The 25,820-nt window shown below is 36.3% G+C and overlaps 1 protein-coding gene across 6 annotated transcripts in view; it reads right to left on the bottom strand.

The window, feature by feature from the left end:
• Positions 1 to 25,820, bottom strand: part of NCOA3 (nuclear receptor coactivator 3) — a 125,755-nt gene that overhangs the window by 37,816 nt on the left and 62,119 nt on the right. For all 6 annotated transcript variants that reach the window (XM_045528510.1, XM_045528514.1, XM_045528523.1 and 3 more), the window contains exon 2: positions 24,397 to 24,475. The gene's annotated coding sequence lies outside the window, so the exon portion shown is untranslated. The remainder of the gene's footprint in view (positions 1 to 24,396; positions 24,476 to 25,820) is intronic.

The raw sequence follows: 25,820 nt of genomic DNA, 5'->3' as shown, positions 1-25,820 counted from the left end.
GTAAAATGCAAGCTCGAAGGGGAAATAATATAGCACAAGAGTCTCACAGTATGTTTGATTATATATATGAACAGTCTATTAAAACTGAGGTCCTTCTAAATTCTGACTCCCTACAATTAAAGATTATCACCTATAATTGAATAAGAAAAAAAAACAGGACCTCAATATATATTTCCCCCCAAATAATTTGTGCTCCTGAAATCATGTCATAAATCCAATGAGATGCCTGCATAATTATTTTAAAATTTCCAATGAAAAGATGGCACCTAATTTACTGTTAAACTGGAAATGTGCCTCTAACACACTCCCAGGTAGATATACAATCCAATCACAGAAGCCTTTTCAAGCCCCTGTCACAACAATACAGAAAAGGACTAGAGTGGAGAACTTTTCAATGAATCAGAATTCAAAGGCTAAAACCAATTCAATCTTTCAGTGCAAATTCCACCACCCAGAACTGTGAGCCATTTTTACAATTTTCCTTATCTAAAATGTTTCCACTGAAAAGAATTCTATGCTATACTACTTAAATGTATTAATATGACATTATACACTTTAAGATTATGTTTAAACAAGATATTCTATGCAATTACCTCAAATATAAAGTAGCAGCAATTTATAGAATACCTTTCAATGCTATCAAAATCTAATGCTATCCATTTCTATATTATTTGGAAAAGTGAGAAGCATACACATAAGATTTAAAATGAGCAAGAATCTTAAAGCAATTGCACAGAATGTTTCATGTAAATACTATAGGCCCTTCTATACATAACAATCAAGCTATGGAACATACTGAAGCTCAGACATCCACAGAATATAATAAATTCCTAGAAAATGAACATTTATGGAATAACTTACTAATTGAGGCCAAAAGAGGCAAAGACTTGTACTTCTTAGCTCAAAAAGCATGAAAATTTTGGTATGCAGCTTAGCAGCATTAACCCACTTTCCTTTTCGTTATTTGGGGTCAATGCAGAGGGTGAAAGCTTGATTATATACAGCAAACTAGCCAAATGGACAAGGATACAGGAAGTACTCCCTGTCCAAAAGGAAAAGATATCAATCAACAATACCAGTGTTCATTAGGCAAGCAAGAAGCTATTTTGGGGGACCTAAGAAAAGCCATGCCATGTCGAAACAGGAGGAGACGGGTTACCCAGTAAATCTAAAGTAAATCTTAGTAAATCTAAATCTCCAGTTGACCTAGAGACCATCTAAAATATTTTATTTTCCTATTTTTTTCCCCCCAGACAGGGTCTTGCTCTATCATCCAGGCTAGAGTACAGTGGCCCAATCACAGCTCACTGCAACCTCCAACTCCTAGGCTCAAGCAATCCTCCTGACTCAGCCTCTTGAGTAGCTGGGACTACAGGTGAGCATCACTACAACCAGCTATTTTAATTTTTTTGTAAAGACAGAGTCTTGCTATGTTGCTCAGGCTGGTCTCAAACTCCTGGCCTCAAACAATCTGCCCACCTCAGCCTCCCAAAGTGCTGGAATTACAGGTGTGAGCCACCACGCCTAGCCACTTTTCCTAAATTAATAAGGGAGAAAGAAAGGAGGTAAGTTTGTGGTAGTACAGGACTGGGCATTTCACATATACTAGGTAATTACAATGACCCTCCAAGATATATATTGTTATTCCCATCTTACAGATACAGAAATGGCTAAATAACTTTCCTCTAGATCACACACAGATTCTGGGTGGCAGAGCTGGGACTATAATATTTTGGGGGACTCTTTAACCAACAAAATATGTATCAACTGTTTCTTGGGAATTTTATTCCCCCACCACCAAAATAAACCACTTATATCACTGAGACACACTATCTCCAACCACTTAGCCAGAAAATGTCTCAGCTTATCAGTAAGAACACTGGGAAGTTGTGACATCCACAGTTTAGGGGCATACAGTATTAGGGGCAGAGGCAAGGAGTTGCTCAAGCTCAGCAGGTACTAGTGCTGCTATTCCCCTCAAGTCTCTTACCCTGACCACTACTCTCCAAGTCATTAAATAATCTTCCCTCTTGGTGGTCTAACATTATCCATGACCCTTATTTCCACTGAAGATGAACAGTCAGTGGTTCACATAGTAAGAAGAAAATCTGAGATCAGAAAAGTATAAACTATACTCTAAAATGGTCTGTCAAGTATTTTATTCTTTGGTTTGCTGTGATTAAATGCTGGGACCAAGAACTTTTGACTATTCCAGCAGTAATTCAGTTTATCTGTCAGTCTTGTTTGCCTTACATAAGGTATGATTAAATATGCTAATTAGGAAGAGTTCTGGCATGTCTCTTGAGAATAACAGTAAATTAAGGAAATTTTTTCAAACAACAGCTGTGGATTTGAATTGATTTATTGAAAATTGCTTCAAGCACTATGCAAAAGCAGAGAGACTGTTCAAGCCAATTAGGGAAAAAAAATGTTCTTGGGAAGAATTTATGAGACATTCATACATAAAAGCTCTACCCAAAACTCAAGCTCCAAATTGACACTCCTACTCAGACAATTTAGTAGATAGATACCACTAATCTAAGGGCTTAATCCTACCAGATTTTTTTTCCAAAGTACTAAAGTTTTTTTCCCAATCTGTTGCCCATACTCTTATTAATAAAATAAATACAGCTCCAAGACAACTGGTACCATGGAGGAAAGAACCAAAGAGAAATGTAACTTGCATGTGTTTGGGGGGGGGGGGGGGAGGCAGGAGAAGAGGTAAGTCCATAAACATGGAGTCATTATAAAAGCCTCCTCATCAAGTGGATGACTCTTTCAGTGAATGTCTCCTACTTTTGTTTCCTTTCAACCCTGGTAAGGAGGGTAAGAGCAGTGAGCAGACAAGTAGGAGAGGGAAGAGAGAGGGAATACTTTAAACAAAAACAAGCTGGCAATATCCTTTTGTTCTGTCGATGATAATCTGTTATGTTTAATAGGATAAAGTGTAAACCAAACTCAAACACTTGCACACCCAGAATCATTTTAGGCCCAGGAAATTAGAGATGACTGCCACCAAAAACTACTAGAACTCTCAGGCAAGCACAGAAGAGAAAACCATAAAAACAATTATATTTTGTTAAGTGTTAAAATGAAGGAACTGTATGAAGTATCACAGAACACAACCAATAGGAACCCACGAGCCTACAGTTTGTAAAATCAGAGAGAGCATATACTTGGGATCTGCAATAAACTACCTTGGTGGTGACATACGCAAGAAAATAGTATAACTTCAGGTCCTGGTAATTTTCTCTATTTTTAGTTTATAATGCCAGTATACTGGGAAAGAGGCTAACAAGGAACAATAAAGTAAAACATCCTATTTTTAATATATAAATTCAACGAAAAAGCATCTGAATATAAATTATTTTATGTACAAGGTTTCTCTCTTCCACCTTTGTATGTCTTGTCTTTTCATTCTTAACAGTCTAACTCCAAAGCTCCTTCACATTTATGCTCCAGTTTAAACCTGATAAAGCTGAATTCAAACACAAACTCCCCAGAGGCTCTAGTACCAGAACTGGACATACCGATTAGCCAACGCAGGTGTTAGTTGCAACTGGAAGCTTGTTGCCAAGAGACTTCTCAACCTCTACACAAGCAATATAGTTAAGTTCACAGATAAACACTGTGCAGAGGGAGTTAAGCAAGCCACTTCCATCTAAATCAAATTACCCTCTCCTGACAGCATATTAACTAGCTGGGTAACTCTTGTTTTAAAGGTTACACTGACTGCTACAATTTAATAAACTGAATCTATCTCTTATACAAAAACAGACCTAACTAAGCTTCATAAGCTTGAATTTGGCTTCATTTTAAAGATATTTTCAGTAGTATTTATTCATCATCACTATCGCCACCATCAGCAACCACAAAAATAACCTGTAATACTAAAGGAGTTTTTGATAAAAGATGATTACTGAAACATTTCTTGTTTTGTTTTTAACTGTAAGTCATTAATTTCTTTTTAAATCTCTCCTACATCCCTCTTCTATCTAGAATATTCCTTCTATTCAAGATCAAGCTCAACTGTCACCTCTGGTAAAGCCATCCCCAACTCTCTCAATTAGAGAAAGTTTTCCCTTCTTTATCCAAATGCACTTTTCATACTTTTATTATACTATTTTACCTACTACACTACTTCTGTTTTATATGTGTTGTTTGTTTTGTTTGTTTTTTGAGACAGTCTCACTCTTGTCAACCTGGGCTAGAGAGCAATGGCGTCCTCACTGCTCACTGGAACCTCAAACTTCTGGGCTCAAGCCACCCTCCTGCCTCGGCCTCCCGAGTAGCTGGGACTACAATTATGCACCACTATGCCTGGCTAATTTTTCTATTTTTAGTAGAGACACGGTCTCACTCTTGCTCAGGCTGGTCTTGAACTCCTGAGCTCAAGTGATCCTCCCATCTTGGCCTCCCACAGTGCTGGGATTACAGGCATGAGCCACCGCACCCAGCCATACTTCTGTTCATTTTTCTGTATTTACTTTCTACCCTGTAAGGTCTAAACCATTATATAAACTTGTATGCAACTATTTTATTACTAACTCCTCTTTTTTACTACTATTACCACCACCACCATTCCTTTGTTCCTTTTTCCAACTCCAGTTCTCCATTGCCTTCCCATCAGCTGTCCTTTGACCAAGTCCATATCTTCCTAAAATATGGGGGGGGTGGGAATTAAATACCTCATAGAACTTTTTGCTTCTTTCTGACATGTCATTTTTCACTTAGATATTCCCATTTCAAAAATATAGTGGCTTCAACCTACCTACAAAATAAAACTCAAGGGTTTGAATCCTTCAGCTGATATACTATGATATAATAAAAAGACAATGGGGCTTTGTTGGGATCAAACTTCAGAGCAGAATCTCAATTTCATCACTTCACTAAAAGGAAAACTTTAGTCACAAGTGGAAAGCTTACCACTTGTAAAAACTAGGGATAATCACACCTTACATATTCATCTTTATTGTGAGGATAAAAAGCAATACACAGCAAGCAAATGGCACAGGGAATAATGGTGATCCGTCCAAGATACAAAAAACCATGAACAAAGATGTATGTTCAGCAACACTAAGTTTGCTCTCATTTGAAAAACAAATAGCTACAAATATCCCATATGGCAACCAATTAAAAAGATTCAGACAAATAACAAATTAACCACAAGTCAGGCTATTATCAACTTACAGATAGCTGACTGGAATTCAAAACATTTTCCCATTGAAATAGTGTGGTAAGTGGTATTTAGTAGTTAAGATACACCATGAAAATGGAATAAATCAAAAATGTCATCTTAAATATCTGCGTTCTTAAGAAAAAGGTGTAATTAAGGAATAATCAAAACAGGCACCTTTTAGAAGATTCTGAAGAGGACATCCAAGTACCTTGCAGGCTTTTTTTTTTTTTAATGATCTCTTTTTACCTCTAGATTTGTAGTTTTTCTTTGATAGACATCGCTACATCAAAAGTATTATTTATGCCTAAGGCTATCCCTTTGGCATATAATGAAAATATAAGCAGCAGAGAAAGAAAGAGGAAGAAACAAAAGTTAAAGATTTTACCCACCTTGAGGTAAGTGGGAAAGAGCTCGATGAAAACAAGCTGTGGAAAGGATGGGGGGGTATGAACATAGAGCAGAAATGAAATCTGATATAAATTAATATGCAATAAAGATGTAAAAGAGAGATGATCATAGCATGTGCCCCATTCTCTCCTAATCCATCTTTTCTATCTGCCTCACAAAACAAAAGACAATATTGAGGAAGAAAAATGTTAAAAGTTAAGAGTTGACATCCTAAGCCACCTCTGAAACCAAAGAGCTGAGAGCTGCAAGGTTGGGACATAAAAGCACCATTAAGCAAACAATGAAGAGGGAATGGTAACCATGATCAAAAGCAAGACAGATATTCCTAAACAGAGTACCTATAAAGTAAAAAACGAAGTTAACAATACACCTCCCCCTACAGTACTGAAGTTAGCTCTGTCTACCAACATCAAAAATATGAAGACATTATAAATGAGTTTGTTAACCTGTGACACTGACATTACAAAAGTTAACAATGTAGAAATGTAAGACTGATAAAACACTTCGAGTTAATTTTTCAAAAAAGGGGTACTGAAGGTGGAAGAGAGGGAGATTTCCTTCTCTACAAGGCAAAGAAGCTGGAACAGATGATCTAACTCTAACACAATATGGCAAGTCTGACTCATAAGACTTCCTGAATCAGTCATCATCTTTACTACTGATGAGTCTGTGGCTATCCTTGCTGTTTCCATTGTCTTTTTTTTTTCCTGGCCTCACAGCTTCTCACTGTTCAACAAGTATATTTCCACCCCCTGTTTAAATAACCTTAAACTCAAAAGAATCATTTTTTTAAATGTTCCCATATCCATAGAAGCTACATGTCTGATAACAAATTATCTTTTCAAATAAATCTCTAAAGTCATTATCAATCTTGGGATGACAATAACACAAATAATGAATGAAAGCATTTATTTCAAAAAGTTCAAAAAGAAAGTAAGAAAGTTCTCGACATCATGTGCCTTTTGGAGGGTGAGGTAGCACTAGTAGAAAGGTTAAAAGGTATCAGAACTGAAATTCAACAACGACCACTTTTCCATTCCCCTCCAAAAAATAGCTACTAGATTATATGGAGTCAAAAATCTATACCACTAGGGTCAGGATTGCTTCATGGAAGAAATCTGCAGCAAGTAAAAATAAAAATACTGAAAACAGGATGAAAACTGTATCAGTCAAGTAATTTAAAATACAACATAGCTTGGTGGCTTTTTCTTTGTTGCAGTTCAAAGGTCAGTTTAATGATTCATAACTTTAAAGAGCTTTTTTCTGTACTTCACAAAACATGCCTGTGCATGTCTTGTAAATGAAGCTGGGGGCAACTCATTATTGTTACAGAATATTTGAGGCAAAAAATTTAATTATGAACTTCTGTAAAATCATTCACATACCTAAACGGGTTAAAATCAAAACCCAGTTCAGCAAGTGTCTTAGAGTGGTCCCTCTTCAACATATTGGGTATTGTCAATACAGGCAAAGGAAATAGCATTCCCCATGCTACTATGTGCTTGGGATGAACTACTGATCCAAACAGACAAGGTTTTTTGCCTTCAAGGAGCTAATGACCCAAAGTCAGGGATCAATAAACAAGTAAGTATATAATCACAAGTTGTATTATGTGCTTTAAAAAGTCTTTATTGAAAATTAATGGCTGATCTGTGATTCAAAAGCAGAAACAACTGTGTACCAAACACAGCACACAATGTTATACAGTTGTTCAAAATCCTAAATCTCTGCAGTAAATCTGGTTCTTTTTAACCAAAAGAGACAGATTCAGGTTAACAACAACTAAATGCCCTTGAAATTGGCCAAACTCCACTGGCCAGCTCAGGCCTCCTTCATGTTTTAAGTGGGACTTGTAGCAGGGATAGGATGTGTTACTAGACACCAATACAACAAGATGAAAGGTTTAAATCAAATGCTTCTAGAATTCCAATTCCAACCAAATCCACTACGATCAGTGGTTCTCAAGGTTTTTGGTCTCAGGATTCCTTACTCCCCCCGCCCTGCCCCAGCCCCCGCCCCCCAAGAGCCAGGGTCTTGTTCTGTCACCCAGGCTGGAGTGCAATGGTGCAATCCTAGCTCACTGCAGCCTTGAATTTCTGGGCTTCATGTGTGATCCTCCTGCCTCAGCCTCCCAAGTAGGAGACTAATATTTTTAATTTTTGAAGAAACAGGTCTCACTATGTGGCCCAGGTTGGTCTTGAACTCCTAGCCTCAAGTATTCCTCCCACCTTGGCCTCCCAAAGAGTTGGGATTACAGGCATGAGCCACCATGCCTGGCTGATGGTTTTTTCTTTAACTCTGGCAGTGAAGAATGCCATGGCTACTAATACAGTGTGGTGTCACAGCCCTAATTCATGGTAAGGTGCCAGCAGTTTTATGCACCACTGCTTCTGCACCAGCAGTGCTATCATCAACAGGATGAAAATGACAAACAATATATTAGTATTATTAATACTATGAAAATAGTCTTAACCCTGTGGACCCCCTAAACAGTTCTCAGGGACTACCAGAGATCCATGAACCACATTTTGAGAACAACCGTACTACATTAAGGTTAGAGTTGAGAGTTTGAAACTGGTCTGGCTTCTCCAAGATACTCTACAAACTCACTTAATATTTTAGTATCTATTAATATTATCTGCAGACCTAGATAAACATGCCAAGTTGTGAGGTCAAAAGAACATGGGGGCTTCCTGATGACAATGGGAAATATTGCCGTCAACCAACATCTTACCTCCTTGCTCCAAATATCATAGTGATGAAATACATATTTATCAATTTCAAAAGACACAGTCAAGTTCCAACTTGTCTGACAAATATATTTATGGAACAAGACACAGAGCAAACATAAAGCAATAAATTTATAACTCCATGAACCCACTGAGCTCCCCCAGGACAAGAAAAAAGCAAAGGCAGTCAGGAAATCAAATCATGCACAAGATAAAAGAACCACAGCAAGGTTCATAGGTAAAGACAAAACAAAAAAAACCTCATAGGTAGAAACCAAACAAAAAATTCCTGAAAAGAAGGTTAAAAAAAAAAAAAGACTATCATCAATAGCCAGAGTTACTGATATTATTAAAGGAAAAACTTTAGACAAATTTAACAGAGTTTAATTGAGCAAAGAACAATTCCTAAATCTGGCACCCCACCACCACCAGAACAGGTTCAGAGCAACTATGCACTGCCAGGCGGATGGAGAAGATTTACAAACAGAAAATGGAAGTGACTTACAGAAACAGCTGGATTGGTTACAGCTCAGCCTTTGCCTTATTTGAACCACAGTCTCAACAGCTCCCCAACTTTGAATGGCTGAAACTCCGTGATTGGTACAAGAGGAAGTTACAGTCTGTTTACATATCCATTTAGGTTGCAGTTCACTATGTATGGAGAAATGTTAAGGCCAAATTTAAAATATGTAACGAGGCAGCTTTAGGCTAAACCAGGGGTGGGGAACCTGGGGCCTTAAGGCCAAGTGGCTTTCTAGGTCCTTAAGTGTGGCCCTTTGACTGAATCCAAATTTTACAGAACAAATAATTTTTATTAATACATTTTTGTTCATCTTTGATACTGTTATTTTTAAAATGAATGTATTTTAAAAAACCAAAGAAGAAAATAAGTTTCAACAAAATAATCCTTCCAGATTGATCAGCACAATTAGAACATTAGTAAGCCATAAGAGCTAAATTGACAGCTACTACACTCATGATTTAGCTCTAACTTCCCCCGCCTGACTGGCACCACTAACACGAGGCTGGTTGGTGAGAGTTTATGGGGGTCGAGTACACCAGTCTGTTATCAGCTTTTGACAATGGTGCACTGTGTTTCTCTTTGAAGTGGAATTTGTGAACAGTTACACAGCTTCACAGCATTTTTTAATTCTGTCTGCTTAACAGCCCATCACGTCAAAGAAGACCAAGAGAACGCTGAAGGAACAAAACAGATTTTTTAATGAAGATTGAGAATTGCAATATTATCTTGTTTCTGCAAAAGATAACATGATTTCCTTGCTTTGTGATATTGCAATATCAACATTAAAGAAATTCAATGCTTATCAGCATCGTAATACTCATAAGGGTGCTCACGCCTGTAATATTAGCACTCTGGGAGGCTGAGGCAGGCGGATCGCTTGAGGTAGGGAGTTTGAGACCAGCCTGAGCAAGAGTGAGACCCCATCTCTACTAAAAATAGAAAAATTAGCCAGGTATGGTGGTATGCACCTGTAGTCCCAGCTATTCAGGAGGCTGAGGCAGGAGGATCACCTGAGACCAGGAGCTGGAGGTTGCTGTAAGCTAGGCTGACGCCATGGCACTCTAGCCCAGGCAACAGAATGAGATTTTCTCCCCGCCCCCCCCCAAAAAAAAAACTATAGAAACAGAACTCTTATTAAGAAGGAAATTTGGGTTACATGTAAGAAAAAATGATTTTTTTTCCCTGAAAAATCATGTTCATAATTCATTCCTCTGTAATTTTTTTTTTCTTTTTAAGACAGAGTCTCGCTCTGTCACCCAGGCTAGAGTGCCATGGTGTCAGCCTCACTCACAGCAACCTCAAACTCCTGGGCTCAAGCAATCCTTCTGCCTCAGCCTCCCAAGTAGCTGGGACTACAGGCATGCGCCACCATGCCCGGCTAATTTTTTCTATGTATTTTTAGTTGTCCCGCTAATTTCTTCTATTTTTAGTAGAGACGGGGTCTCGCTCTTGCTCGGGCTGGTCTCGAACTCCTTACACCTGGAGCGATCCTTCTGACCTTGGCTTCCCAGTGCTAGGATTACAGGCACGAGCCACTGCGCCGGGTCACAATTTTTTTTTTAATGTAAGGACACTGGCAATTTAACTAGCCTAAAGAAAGTTCCTTTCACTATTCATCATTCTTAATAAAATGGCTTCCTTTTCAACTGTCAAAAGGAAAATGGAAAGGAACTCAGGCTTCTTATATTTCAAATGAAACTGGGAGAGAGCTATTTAAGTAATGAAACATCAACAATTTACATGGTACCTTCACACTACAAAATAGACTTATCAAAAATCCAAGTAAAAGCTCTCATGTACCCATACATTTAAATATCGACTTCCTTCCCAGGGCCTAGGAATCAAAGCCCTTAACTACTGAATCATGTCTGAAAATGAAAAGACAGTAGGATTACAGCTGTGCAAAGCCAATTTATCTTCTGAAGTCAAAGCATGTCTCCTGTTACCTTGCAGCAAGTCAATGTGATCTGCATATCAATATATCGAATGGTCCCAGTATCTAAAACCTACACCAACCACAAAAGATGTTATTTTAATTAACAAGTTTGCCAACACATTATAAGCTTTGAAGTTTTATTCTAAAATTCTTTTTAAATTATCATAATTTTAAAGAAAATTTTAAAAGGCTAAGAACCAAGACTAAAAATCATGCCATTCCAATTCTATTTATCACCCTCCAGTAAAATAGCCTTATAAATATATTTTCAAATAGAATAGCGATGTACCAGTAGTTGATTTAGAAAAAAATTAATTTCTATAATTCAGTTGTCTACATTAGGGTCAAATTTTATGATAAAGAAATGAACAAAGGGCCAAATCACACATTATGTAATGAGAGTATTATCTGTAATACATTAACATTTTTACCTGTAATAGCATACAAATTCTATGAAAGGTAAAATTCCATGGAAATAAATGAAATTTCCTACACTGTTGATCTTCGCTTGTGGTACTCATTTAGTATAAGTTTAATACATGGAGCTCACTAAAGATTTATACTGAGTGTCTTGTATTAATGACAAGCAATACATGATGGAAAATATATTTAAAGCTTAGGAACATATGTTGAGCATGTGTGCACATGCAAAACTTTCAAAGTTGCTTTAAAATGTGAAAATGAGTAAGGCTCCTGTTATCCTTGATAAATGTCAGCTGTCATGCACTCATGTCTAATACATACTATTTTTCAAAAAGCAAAAACCCAGAAAAGGCAATTTTGAATCCACCAACAGCATGAATGGTCATATTAATACATAGGAAAATTCTATTCAAGGTCAGAAGTTGAGAGGTTTCAATAGCAACTTCTAAATAATGCAGGGTTTATACATTAAATATTACACAGATTCAAGAACCTATTTCTTCAATACTGTTCCCTTTCCCACAAAATAAGTAAATAAATAAGAACATTCTCTTATTAAACAAAGACAGAATCATAAGAAAGTAATTCTCTACAGTCTGGCAAGTGAGAGATAGGACCATTTACAACAGTGATATAAACTGGACTATTTGTACAGCAGTTCACTTTTTAGATCATTGAGCTGATACTTAAGCCAATTATATTTCTTAATTAAGTTACAAAATTAAGTACTACAAAGCAATATTACTGAGCTGATGATTTTTGTGTCTATCTTTGTCCAAGTCCAATAAAACTGTCCTTTTTATGAACAATTATCAAAGCCTTATCTCCATCCATTTTCACCAAGAGCAAAAAACAGTGATTAGATTAATATACTGCAATAGTGTGGGTGGTCTGCTGTTCGTGTCAAAGACAGGCCTTACAAATTTAACAGTTTTCTCTATATTCCGAAACCACCTTAAGCTAACCACCTTAACCTCTGGTCTTTGCTATGGCTTCAATATGGTTTATCCCCACCAAAACTGATGTTGAAGGTTGGTTCCTAATGTGGTGGTGTTGGGAAGTGGTGCCTTTAAGAAGTCATTAGGTTGTTAAAATGCTTTAACGTCTTTCTCACTCCCTTGAATTCTTGTTTACAGGGATTGGACTAGTTACCTCCAGAGCTGGTTGTTATAAAGCCAGGCTGCCTCTCAAGTTTGGTAACTTTGCACGCACCTGCTTCCCCTTCCACTTCTCTGCCATGTTCTGACACAGCACAAGGCCTTTGCCAGAGGCCTACAAGATGTAGCTGGAAGATCTAGAGCCTCTCACCCCCCAGAATGGTGAGCTTAATAAATCTCTTTCCTTTATAAATTACCTAGTCTCTAGTATTCTGTTACAGCAATAGAAAATGGCCTAAGACAGTCTTTGATTTGAATAAAATATAACTGTCAATAGGAATTTTCTTTTGAAAACATCCCCTGCACAGTATGTGGCTAATGCTCAAAAAAAATTACCTTTTGAAGTAAATTGCTGTAATCAACATTAAATTCAATTATTTAAGCTTTTTGGCTACAAAGATTCCAAAACAAAAGTAAAAATATTTAAGCTTTTAAAATTACAAATGCATTAATATTCTCCTACTTATCATAAAACTAGTTACTGCCTCATTTTAAATATAACATCACTAGTTAGCAGTCTTCCTTCCACAGATAATACTTTTAAAAGTTGAAAACTAAAAAAATTAAAAAGAGGTGAGGGAATAAGCAGTCAGATCATCTCAAATAATATAATTGTGGCTTTTCTACTTGTAACCACAGCACTTAATTAGTCCTAAATGGCAGATCCACCAAACTTATGGCTTTTTTAGGCAATTTTTTTTAATTGTAGTTATAAGCTTGAGAGCAAAAATTGAATTTCTGGAAGTACTGTGCAAGATAGCCCAACAGCATCTCACAAATATTTAAGGAAAAACTGGAAAGTGGAGATGGGCTGGTGTATGAACTTTTTTTAAAGAATAAAGTCTTTTTGATGTAAACTTTTTTGACAGGAGACAAAGATATGCTCCTAGAATTTACACCAATCCTATAATTACAGGTTGACTTCTATAACAAAGACTGAATAAGGTTTTCTAAAAATTGAAGTAAATGTGGGCTGGGCATATGGCTCACACCTGTAATCCTCGCTCTTTGGGAGGCCAAGATGGGAGGATTGCTTGAGGCCAGGAGTTGGAGACCAGGCTGGGCAACTTAGAGAGATGTCATTGCTACAAAAAACTTAAAAATTAGCCAGACAGGCCAGGCACGGTGGCTCACGCCTGTAATCCTAGCATTCTGAGAAGCCGAGGCAGGCAGATTGTTTGAGCTCAGGAGTTCGAGACCAGCCTGAGCAAGAGTGAGACCACATCTCTACTAAAAATAGAAAGAAATTAACTGGACAACTAAAAATATATTGAAAAAATTAGCCGGGCATGGTAGCGCATGCTTGTAGGCCCAGCTTCTCAGGAGGCTGAGGCAGAAGGATTACTTGAGCCCACGAGTTTGAGGTTACTGTGAGCTAGGCTGCCCCCACAGCACTCTAGTCCGGGCAACAGAATGAGACTCTGTATCAAAAAAAAAAAAATTAGCCGGACATAGTGGCTCGCGTCTGTAATCCCAGCTTCTTGGGAGGCTGAGGCAGGAGGACTGCTCAAGCCTGGGAGGTGCAGGTTGCAGTGAGCCGTGACTGCACTGCCACACTCCAGTCTGGGAAACAGAGGGAGACCCTGTCTCAGAAAATAAAATTTAAAAAAATTTTAAATTGAGGTGAATGCAATTAAAGTGTTAGGTTTGAGATAGCATATCTTTTAAGGTCAATGTTATAAATAACAGTATTTTTCCATGAAATTCCTTTATGACATCATAGAAGCCTTAGTAGTCTTGAATATATCAGCTATATACTTTACTAGCTTTACTGAGATATAATTTAAGTACACAATTGGATTTTAGTACATTCAGAGTTGTACAACTGTTACCACCACAATCAATTTTAGAACATTTTCATTATCCCAAAAAGAAATCCAGCACCCTTTAGCTGTTACTCCCTCAATCCTCCCATTCCCACCCTGCCCAACCTCATACACACCACCACACCATCACTCTCCCACCCACTCACCCCTTGCCCTTGGCAACCACTAACCTACTTTTTATCTCTATGAAGTTACCTATTCAAGACATTTAATATAAATGGTATCACACAATATCTAATTCTCTGTTACTGGCTTCTTTCAGTTAGCATAATGTTTTCAAATTCATCCACACTGTAGCATATATCAGTACAGTCATATGTTAAGTAAGGATGGGAGTACATTCTGAGAAATGAAAATGCTTCATTAGGCCATCTCTTTGTTATGCAAACATCACAGAGTGTACTTACACAAACTTAGATAATACAGCCTACTACACACCTAGGCTAATATTGTATAGTCTATTGCTCCTAGGCTATAAACCTATACAGTTTGTTACCATACTGAACACTGTAGACAACTGTAACACAATGGTAAGTATTTGTATATTTTTACAGTACCTTTTCTATGTTTAGATATAGTTTCATAATCTTATGAGACCACCATGATATATGCAGTCTTTATATAGCCTGTGCTTAATTTCTTTTTATTTCTGAATAATACTTCATTGTATGGCTATAGCACATTTTATTTATCCATTCATCAGCTGAACATTTAAAATTGGGGGGTTTTTTGCTATTATGAATACTGTTGCTATGAATATTTGTATACAAGTTGTATGATCAACTATATTCTTAAATGAGAAATCAAGAGCACTAATAACAAGTTTTGATGATATGCAAAGATAACTCCAAAGTTTGCTAGTGAACATTAAAGAAGCAGGTTCTTTTAAAATATTTCTTTTAAAAATTTAAAAACCAGTAGTGCAATTTTGACTGATTAATAGGTTACAGGCTCTAACAGGGAAAGCAGACAACATGCAAGAACAGCTGAGTAGTAATGTAAGCAGAGAGATGGAAACTCTAAGAAAGAATCAAAACGGAATGTTAGAAATCAAAAAGACTAATGGAAATGGAGAATGCCTTTGATGGGCTCATCAGTAGACTGGACACAGCTGAGGGAAGAAAAAGGTCAGTGAGCTTAAACATGTATCAATACAAACTTCTAAAACTGAAAGACACAGACAAAAAAGACAGAAAAAGAACAGAATATCCAAGAATGGTAGAACAATTACAAAAGGTATAACATACACATAATGGGAATACCATTTATATGAAATTTAAGAAAAGGCAAAACTGTAGTGGCATAAAGCAGATCAGTTGGAGGTCTCTTCTGGTTGCCAGGGACCAGTGGAGGAGACTGAAACACAGGGGCACAAAGAAACTTTAGGGAGTGGTAGGAATGCTTTATATCATAATTGTGATGATGGTTACATTTGTAAAAACTCATTAAATTATAAATTTAAAGTTGGCAAATTTTATTGTATGTAAATTATACTTTAATAAATTTTTTCTTGGAGACAGGGTTTTGCTGGAGCGCAGTGACATGATCATAGCTCGCTGCAATCTCCAACTCTCAGGCTCAAATAATCCTCCTGCCCCAGCCTCCTGAGTAGCTAGGACTACAGGCACATGCCACCACATCCAGCTAATTTCTTTTTTTATTTTTTATAGAGACAAAGTGTTGCTATATTGCCCAGGCTGGTCTCAAACATCTGGCCTCCCAAAGTGTGGGGATTACAGGCATGAGCCACCATACCTGGTCAGATTGTTCTTTAAAATCAATTATTTAAAGTTAAGGAAAATGACAGTGCTTATTGCTAATCCTGTCATAAATAGTAAATTGTATGAAATAAAAATACATTAGCTAATAAAACACAAAACAATGTAATAAAACATTTCAATAAGAAAATCTACTTTTTCTAAAGTACCACCGCATAGAAAGTAATTATATCAGTAGTTAAAAATCAAGCTTATGTTTAAAACTTCAGAGCAATAAAAGTATTCTTCCCAACAAGAGACATACACAAAAATGTTCACTGCAACACTGTTCATACATCAAAAGCCAGATGAAACTCTACTATTTATCAATTACCGATTTGAAAAATGAATTCTAATAAAGCCAAGTAAAAAAATACAATAGTAAAAGATAAACTATATACAACATGGTTGAATCTTGCAAGCAATTATTAAATTAAAAAGCAAGCATATTACATTCATTAGATTTTGTAAAGCTAAAAAATACGAAAAACTAAACATTGTTGAGGAACACATACATATGTAATTTTTTTTAAGTTTTTAAAAGGAAGTGAATTATTAACTCAAAGATAGCTGTTACTTCTGGGATAGAAGCAGGATGAGTTCAGAAAGAAACACACAGGGAGTAGGTATACATAACAATCTTAAAGGTTCTAACCTTAAAGGTTCAAGAGTATTCTTCAAAGTATATTTCATAACACACAAATATTAACATATTCTTTTGATTATATAAAATGTCATATAATTTTAATATTTTAAATAAAAAGACTATGTGGACAAATGGTTTAACATTTGAGTTAGATATTGTGATAAATGTATTCCATTTGTTATTCCCATTTAATCCTCATTACAGCCCTATGATGTTTGACATTAACCCTATTTTGTTCAAGAAAACTGAGACACAGGGAGAAAGTAACTCAACCCAAGGCCTCACATCTAGTTAAGAGATGGGGTCCAGAAATTAAATCCAAGTCATCCGAACTTCAGAGCCATTCCCAACAAAAACAAAAACACTTACAGTTTATGTCATGACATCAAATTTTTACTCTTTTTCTAATGGAATCTCCTCAGTATAATCACACAGTTTACAGCTGTTCTAACATCTTCAATAGAATTGGCCTAACTGAAGTCTCCAATAATAAATTACTGTTTTCCAACCACACCTACAACAAATTCCCACCAGGCTAAAAAAAAAAAAAAAGTGATAGTTACCAAGTTGCCCTTAGCAGGGCATCACCAACCAAGGACTGTTTTTTACCCATCCTTATACACATCGCCTTTAAAAAATAATTTTAAATATCTTCATCATGTCATCAACACTTTCATCTCCTGATCTGACTAAATATAATGCATTTACAGTGAGTGGTTTAAAAAAAAAAAAAAGCAGTTAGCAGGTCACTAAAAGGTTCTATAATGAAGAACCAGATCCACACCAATCACAGAAACAAAGCTGGAAATGACCTGAAATCATGTGTAAAAAAAAGTGAATTGACCATTGTGAGAAAAGTGATGCCAAGATGAGACTACTACTACTCCTGGTTTCCATCTGAAATTCTGTGTTTTGTAGCTTTAAATTTTGAGAGCTGTTATATCAAGGCAGATATTGACAAAGGTAACAAATATCAATTTTCCTATATCCAGACAATATGAACCTTAAAGCAATTCACTTAAATTGTTTGGGTTTTTTTTTTTTTCCTGTTTTGTTTTGTTTTAACTGAGACAAGATCTCTGCTCTGTTGCCCAGGCTAGAATACAATGGCACAATCTCAAACTCCTGGGCTCAAGGCTATCCTCCTGCCTCAGCCTCCAGCATACCCATGCCACCAAGTCCAGCTAATTGTTTTTTGTTTTTTTTTTTGGGGGGGGGGGTGGGACGGGGCAAGGGTAGAACCAAATGTCCCTATGCTACTGCTCTTGCTGGTCTTGAACTTCTCTAGCCTCAGGCGACCCCTCCCTTCTTTGGCCTCCCAAAGTGCTAGATAGGACTGAACCAGGCACAGATGCAGGCCAATTGTTTTGGTTTTTAAGTAACAGTTGCTTTACAAGATTTCCAAGAATTTGGTTCACTTTTAATTAGAAGGCATAAAAGCAGAATTTATAATCAAAATAGTTATCTTTAAACTTTAGTAATTCAATTTCCAATTAAATTGAAGGACAGAAATAAACACAGTTCTTCCAACTTAGAATGCCATTCTTATGCCAGTAAAACTTTTTCATATCAAGATTCTCTATAAGATTATAATAGAACTTTAGAATTTTAGATAAATGTTAATAAAGCCACTGGATAATTATCCTGGCTTTGGCAATATTTTGATTCCTCTTTCCAACTAAGTAGTGTCATTTTAACTAAGATGACAAAAAAAAACTGGTTTAAGAAATTTTCATGAAGTTAAATCCATCAACTCTTAAGAGGATGTACCTCAAGGAGTTAATTTCCAAGACAATGAATCATCATTTTAAAACTTCTGTGGTTAGAATTGAATTTTTCTGTTGAATAACCATAGACATACTTTCACTGCTGGAGGAATGTCATCTAAAAAGATTAGTTCAAAGCATTACTGACTTTAGGATACTTAAATTCTTCAACTAAAAACCATTTTATTGAGTAGAACTTCAATTTTCTGCAATTTTACAATGTTTAAGTTAATTAAGTAGCATCCCCTAACCCCACCCCCACCCCCACCCATAACAGCATGAACATTTAAAAGGATAGCAACTTATTAGAAGATTAAGTTTATAGAAGAAAATGGTCTGAAGTTTGCAAAGAATCTAGAGTTAGATTCTAATGCCACAAACAAGTTATATAACTTTGATAAATCCGTTAGCTTTTCAGAAGCCTCTACCCACCTCAGGGTTGTAGAAATGACATGTAACATAAACGTATTTTGTTGCTGAATAGCACCCAGATTGAAGATGACAGGAAAAAAAAAAATCACTGAACTTGAAAGGATATCAAAAGAATTATGCAATCTGAAGAATGGAAAGAAAAAATAAAGAAAAATGAGCAGAGCCTTAAGGACATATGAAAAACATCAAATGGTCTAAAACAAGTGTGACCAGTGTCCCAGAAGAGTGAGACTGAAGCATAAAAAAATATTCGAAGAAGTAATGGCCAAAACTTCCCAAATGTGATGAAAACACCAATTTACAAATCAAAGCTCAAGAATCCCAGGTAGGATAGATACAAAGAAAACCAGACTTAACTGTATAGTCACACTGTTTAAAACCAAACACAATGAGAAAATCTAAAGTGTCCAAAGGAAAAGAAGACCATACATATTGAAGAACAAGGACAAATATTACCTCTTTAAAAAAAAAAAAAAAAACAGAGGCTACAAGACAATAGAACAACATCTTTAAAGTGCTGAAATTAAAAAAAAAAAAATCATCAACCCAGAATTTTATATTCAGTGAACCAATCTTTCAAAAATTATGGTGAAATAAAGATATTTTCAGATAAATAAAAGTTAAGACAATTAGTAAGAAACACTTCAGAAATAAAAGGATATTCCTCAGGCCAAAGGGCAAGGGGTACCAACGTTGAATGAAGATCACCAAAAATGTTTTATTATCAAATGAGTGGCTTCTGCTTCCCTCTGATGCTTGCTGTGAGGGCACATATGCTAATTTGTCTTTAAAGGGCAGTCTAGGCCAGCCGGGTGGCTCATGTCTGTAATCCCAGCACTTTGCCAGGACTAGGAGGAAGGATGCCTTGAGACTAGTAGTTGGGGACCAGGAGTTGGAGACCAGCCTGAGCAAAATACAAGACTCGTTTCTACAAAAAATTTTAAAAATTAGCCGGGTGTGGTGGCACAAGCGTGTAATACAGCTACTTGGGAGGCTGAGACACGAAATTGCTTGAGCCCAGGAGTTTGAGGTTGCAGTAAGCTATGCCACTGTACTCTAGTCCAGTGGACAGAGCAAGATTCTGTCTGAAAAAGCAAAACAAAAAAAAGCAAAAACAAACAAAAAAAAATCTACCACAGGCCAATCTAAAATTTTCATGGAAAAGACTACAAGGTACCTTTAAATCTGGATATTTTATGAAATAGACTCTGAGTAATGAACTACTGAGCTAACATAACTTAGACAATGTTATAACCATACCACAGGACAAAATTTCTAGGTCTCTTTTATACACCTAAAGCAGACAAACTCCTTTAAAGGTGACTGCAGAATAAGACTAAGCAAAACAATTACAATGGACTAAATGAACTAGTGAGAAATTTAATCAGTTATTTATTTTGGAATTTTTTTTTTTAATATTCTATTTTCTGATGGGTACATGAGGAAGCTCTTTCTTCTTCAACTATCTTTAGCCCTCAACTTAATAAATTATGCTTTGGCAAACTTTATACATTTTTAAATGGCATCTGATTCTATCTCAAATTTCAGAAAACATAAAAGTAAAAACTAAGTCTACTTTTCATGTCAATGTTATTTGCATAAGTTTAATAAAATCTGTCAATCTATTTACCAGGATAATTGGACAAATTATTATACAGTTAAGGTCATATGCTGAGTGTTATAATTGAGAATGATTCTAATTCTCATCAGGTATGGCAAGTCCACTATTAACAAACAAAGATTCCACTTCATACAAAAAATCAATGCCTATGGGCCTGGTACCTGTTCCTGGCTTACAGGAAGCAGCCTCACAAGTAGAAGGAAGGTCACTTCCTGGCAACCCAAAGACTTAGTAAATTTAGGGAATCTGGAAAAGGGATGACTTCATCGAAATTTTTAAGTACCACAAGTAAAATCTGGTGGAGAGAGTTTGTTTGAATCGGTTTCCTAGTCTCAGGAAACAAGAACAAATAAAAAGACTTTTAAAAGTTCAAGCCTATATTCCTTACAAAAACTTCCAGACAGAAATTAATCCTTTGGCCTCAGAAGTTATTCAATACAATATGTTCAAAGAAGCTTATATGGTTAATAAACACATCATTTAAAAAAAAAATCCAAAACATGAGAAGAGCATTTTTTTGAGCTCAAGAATAAACTTTGGGACTTCTACTGTAGAACAAACATGAGAGAGGAATATGGTCCATCCACCCCGAACAACTGGACAAATTTTAACAACTAACTATATATCCAGATATAAGACACCAGGCAGTAAAAAACTGTGGTTTTTGAGTAGGGAAACACTGGGGAAGGGGAGGACCTATCCAAGGAATTAAAAAACACAATTTAACTATTTACTTTCAGTCTTGAGGATAGAGATGAGAGAAATCACAAATTCTCTACCCATTTTAAGTAAGTTTGTTTATTGCAGTGAAATGGGCAAAGCAATTCTGAAATGATTTTAGATATATTAGAAGATTGGGCAAAAGCATAAACATATTGATTATGTTGAGAGCCAGGGTGCTAATAGCCTAAGAAGGGATATAAAAATATGAAATCGGGTATGAAGAATCCTGTGGACATGGAGTGAAGATGGACATACTTATATGAACTCATGATTTCTAAAGTATGTATATGCATGTTTCTATGAATATGTGTTCAATCAGCCCTCCATGTACAGTGCAGGTTCTGCATCTACAGATTCAACCAACCACAGATCAAAAATATTCAAAAAATACCAATAAAATACAAATTTAAAAATACAGTATGGTAACAATTTGTATAACATTTACATTGTGTAAGGTATTATAAGTAATGTAGAAAAGATTTAAAGTACACGAGAGATTGTGTGTGGGCTGTACACAAATACTGCACCATTTTATAGTTTAGGAAAGGACTTGAGCATCTGCAGATTTTGGTGTCCTCAGACAGTCCTGTAAATAATCACCCTCAGGCACCAAGGGATAACTGTATATGTACATGCATACATGTATGCATGTATGTGTATGTATATAAGCAAGCATGTATTTCCTAGCCCTATTCACTAAAAGGGCCGAGAAGACACTTCAAGAGTAATGAGGACACCTACTACCCAGAGATCTGAGTCTCTAAAATTATTCCCCACAAGAACACAGGAGCCCATTTAAAAGAATTTCACCAGCCAAACACAGGACAATTTTAGCACCAAAATAATTAAGTAATGAAATATAAACTTTCAAAAAATAGGAATTCATGAATCCATAATACCAGTGAATAGGGCTCTTGATTACAGGATAAGGCCAAGAACGGACTGGTAAATGTGTAAAGAATGCTAGAATGAGAAACTTAGCATTTCAACCATCACAGTAAAAAACTGGATCAGACAAGAATCCATGAATGCTAAATCTAGAGGAAACTGTGAAGAGAATCAGAATATCTGCCCTGTTTCCCCCACAGACTGCTTATTGCTTGGTGAGAGAGAGAGAGAGGGAAAAATAAACTATACAGTGGAGAAATCTGGCAACACCTTAGCCAACTGATCAAAATTAACATCAAAATGAGGGACAGACGGACATCATGTGCCTCCAGAAGTTGTGTTTCTTTCTCAGCATATCACATTACCTATGCAGTATTCCAGCCCAGAGTACATAACCTCAATCTAATTACAAGGAAACTTCAGACAAACAGAAAATAAAGAACATTTTATTAAAGGGGGTGAGAGGGGCATGGAAGAAGGTTGTATTCTTCAAAAATGTCAATTTCATCATAAAAGATAAAGGCTGTGGAAATATCCCAGGAAAAAGGAAGCTAACGAGAAATAACTAAATGCAGTACCTGATCCCACACTAAATTCTATACAGGAAACATAGAAAATGCCATGGGAGACTTTTATTAAGTCAACTGATAAAACTGAAATATGGACAAAAGATTTATATCAATGTCCATTTATGAAGTTATTAACTGTACAATAATTAGAGAATGACCCCATTCTTAGGAAACAGAATTAGGGAAAGAAGCACAACATACGTAACTTACCTTCAAGTGGTTCAAAAAAGAATTTGCGTGTGTGTGTTTATGTGTGTAGAGAAAGACAAGAAAAAGAGTAGGAGTACACAAATACAATAATAAAGCAAGGGGGTGAACCTGGATAAAGAATATCTAGATGTTCTTTATACCATATTTCTCTAACTTTTATAAATGTGAAAATAGTTCCAAATAAAAGGTTTAAAAAAAAAACTATGGAGATAGTTCTCTGCTATGTTCGAAAGAGAATGGGTATATATCACATAATTAATTGAGGGATTTTACAGGGAAACTGCGAGAGCTAAGGCTGGTGGCTTAGATTCCCAGATAAAAATCCATTTCAAATGGGTGTTTGCACTTTTTTCTGCAAGCCAGGGAAAGGTAACACAAAGCTTAGAGTACAATAGAGGCTTGACTAAAGGGATATATTTAAGAAAATCTTCTAGAAAAATTGTAAGTGGGTAGACACCATAGATAAGGAAGCAGTAAAGGGACAAGGATAAATGCAATCATGAAAATTAAGGGGTCTTGGCCAAAGAAGCTAAAATTAGAAACAGAAAGCACAACAAATGCAGGAGACATGACAACTGAAAAGCAGAAAAGGCCTATTTATTAAATGTATCAAAGGTGGGTGTGGGATTCAAAAATGACTCTGTTTTCAAGCCTAGCTAACCAAGAAAATGATGGTATTACTAACTAAAAGAAATTTAGCTAAGCAAGGCATACTGCTTTCTCCGCTATCAGACAACTTTTTCTATTCTCCTTTTTCCTATTCTAATGCAGTATTAAAAGTTAAGAAAAGGATTTAGATGAAATGTTATTTGCCAGCGTAAGCAATCTGGGGAAATTAGTCTTCACAAGGTGAAATAGTAAACATAGATTGGGGCTGATTCAGATTTTGACTAAACACCATTAAAATATTCACACATAAGGAAGGGGGGGAGTTTCTCCTCTTCCCCCCCAAAATTATGTTTGTGTATATATGTATACACATAAATAGGAATACAGTTGACCCTTAAACAACACAGGTTTGAACTGCACTGGTCTAAACTGCACTGGTCCCTTTGTACATGGATTTTCTTCTGCCTCTGCCATCCTGAGACAGCAAGATTAATCCCTCCTCGTCCTCCTCCCCTTCCACCTACTCAATGTTAAGATGAAGATAAGCATCTTTATGATGATCCATGTCACTTAATGAATAGTAAATATATTTTCTCTTCCTTATGATTTTAACATTTTTTCTCTAGCTTACTTTATTAAGAATACAGTGTATAATACATGTAACATACAAAATATGTGTTAAGAAAGTATATCATCAGTAAGGTTTCTAGTCAATAGTAGGGTATTAGTAAAGTTTTGGGGAACTCAAAAGTTACACAGAGTTTTGACTGTGCAAGGGGTCAACGCTCCTAACCCCCAAATTGTTCCAGGGTCAACTGTATATATACATATGTATTCACTCAAGTATTCCATGGCCATTCATTGAAGTAATATTGTCATTAAACAAAAAAACAAAGCATAAAATGAGTTTAAATTAAATCATAAATTAAAGGTTAGTACCTTCAGAAAGTTGAAGTCAAAAAATTACAATCAAGTCAAAGTAAAACTGAATTACCTGGCTAACCAGTCAAACGATGTTCAAGTAGTTTATTTTTATTGGTCTCTGAGTCCACTGTTCATCAAGTATTTTGATCCTGAGGACAAAAAAGGGAGGAGGTTGAATTTTATTGCCCTTTCCTCAAATAAGCACTATTAGTAGTCACACACAAATTAATTATTTCCATTCTTCCCTTCCCTGGACATATGAAACAAACAAAAGGTATCAAGTGTAACGTCTTTTCCTAGGAATTTGAGCAGATGTCTTATTTTGCCATATATCACTACTTCTGTTTAAAAATGAGGCATGGTATATACAATATATTCTGTCAGTTTGTTAACATACAGAATGCAAAGTGGAGATGGCAGAGACCAGCTCTAAGTCCTAAGAAGTGACCAAAACTGATAGGTAGGTCGGGCATGGTGGCTCACGCCTATAATCCTAACACTTTAGGAGGCAGAGGTGGGAGATCACTTGAGGCCAGGAGTGCAAGACCAGCCTGAGCAAGGGAGAGACCCCATCTCTACAAAAAACAGAAAAATTAGCTGGGTGCAGTGGCTCATGCCTGTAGTCTCAGATACTTCGGAGGCTGAGGCAGGAGGGTTGCTTGGGCCCAGGAGTTTGAGGCTGCTGTGAGCTAAGCTGACACCACAGCACTCTAGACCAGGCAACAGAGTGAGACTCTGTCTCAAAAAAAAGTTAAATTAAAAAAAAAAAAACTTTTTTAAACATACATATATAATAAAAGGTTGCATTTGAGTCACCAAAAAGAAACATTTTTAAATGGGGAAATGAGGAGCAGTTCCTCAAAATAATCTGCAATAAAACACATGAACATACAAACAGTAGATTTTTGTATGTGAAGAAAGTGCGAACAGGTTCTGGTGCAATAAACAAGAGACCCAATAAAAACACTCACTTTGTTTTATGAATTTCTAAATGTAACAATAAAGCAACAATCTGCCACTAATTCTAATGGTATCTCTATCAAGGCAACAGCCATATCTACCCCCTGAACTTAATGGTATTCATGTTAACATTGGCAGGTCTCTTGGTATGGGGGGAAGAAAAAAATAATGTATTCACAAGGTCCAAATAGCAAACAAATCACAGTCATGACCAATAAACACGGAGTAGATAGCAGACAGCCAACCACATCTAGCTGCATGATGTGAAGGTTCTACTGTGTTGAAACCAAAATTAAAGAGGAGAAAAATCGGGCGGGGGGGGGGGGGGGGGGGGGGGGAGCACATCGTAAGTGGTTCACAAAGGGAAAAGAGGAAAATCCAGAAAGTGCAGGTTGAAAATCCCTTATCCAAAAAATGTTTGGAACCAGAACTGTTTTGGATTTCAGATTTTTTTGGATTTTAGAATATAAGTGCATATACATATTGAGATATCTTGGGAAAGAAATCATAGTCTAAACACAGAATTCATTTGTT

The sequence above is a fragment of the Lemur catta genome, chromosome 17, assembly GCF_020740605.2.
Source record: "Lemur catta isolate mLemCat1 chromosome 17, mLemCat1.pri, whole genome shotgun sequence".
Classification (NCBI taxonomy): Eukaryota; Metazoa; Chordata; class Mammalia; order Primates; family Lemuridae; genus Lemur; species Lemur catta.
This window is presented reverse-complemented; position numbering and strand designations above follow the sequence as displayed.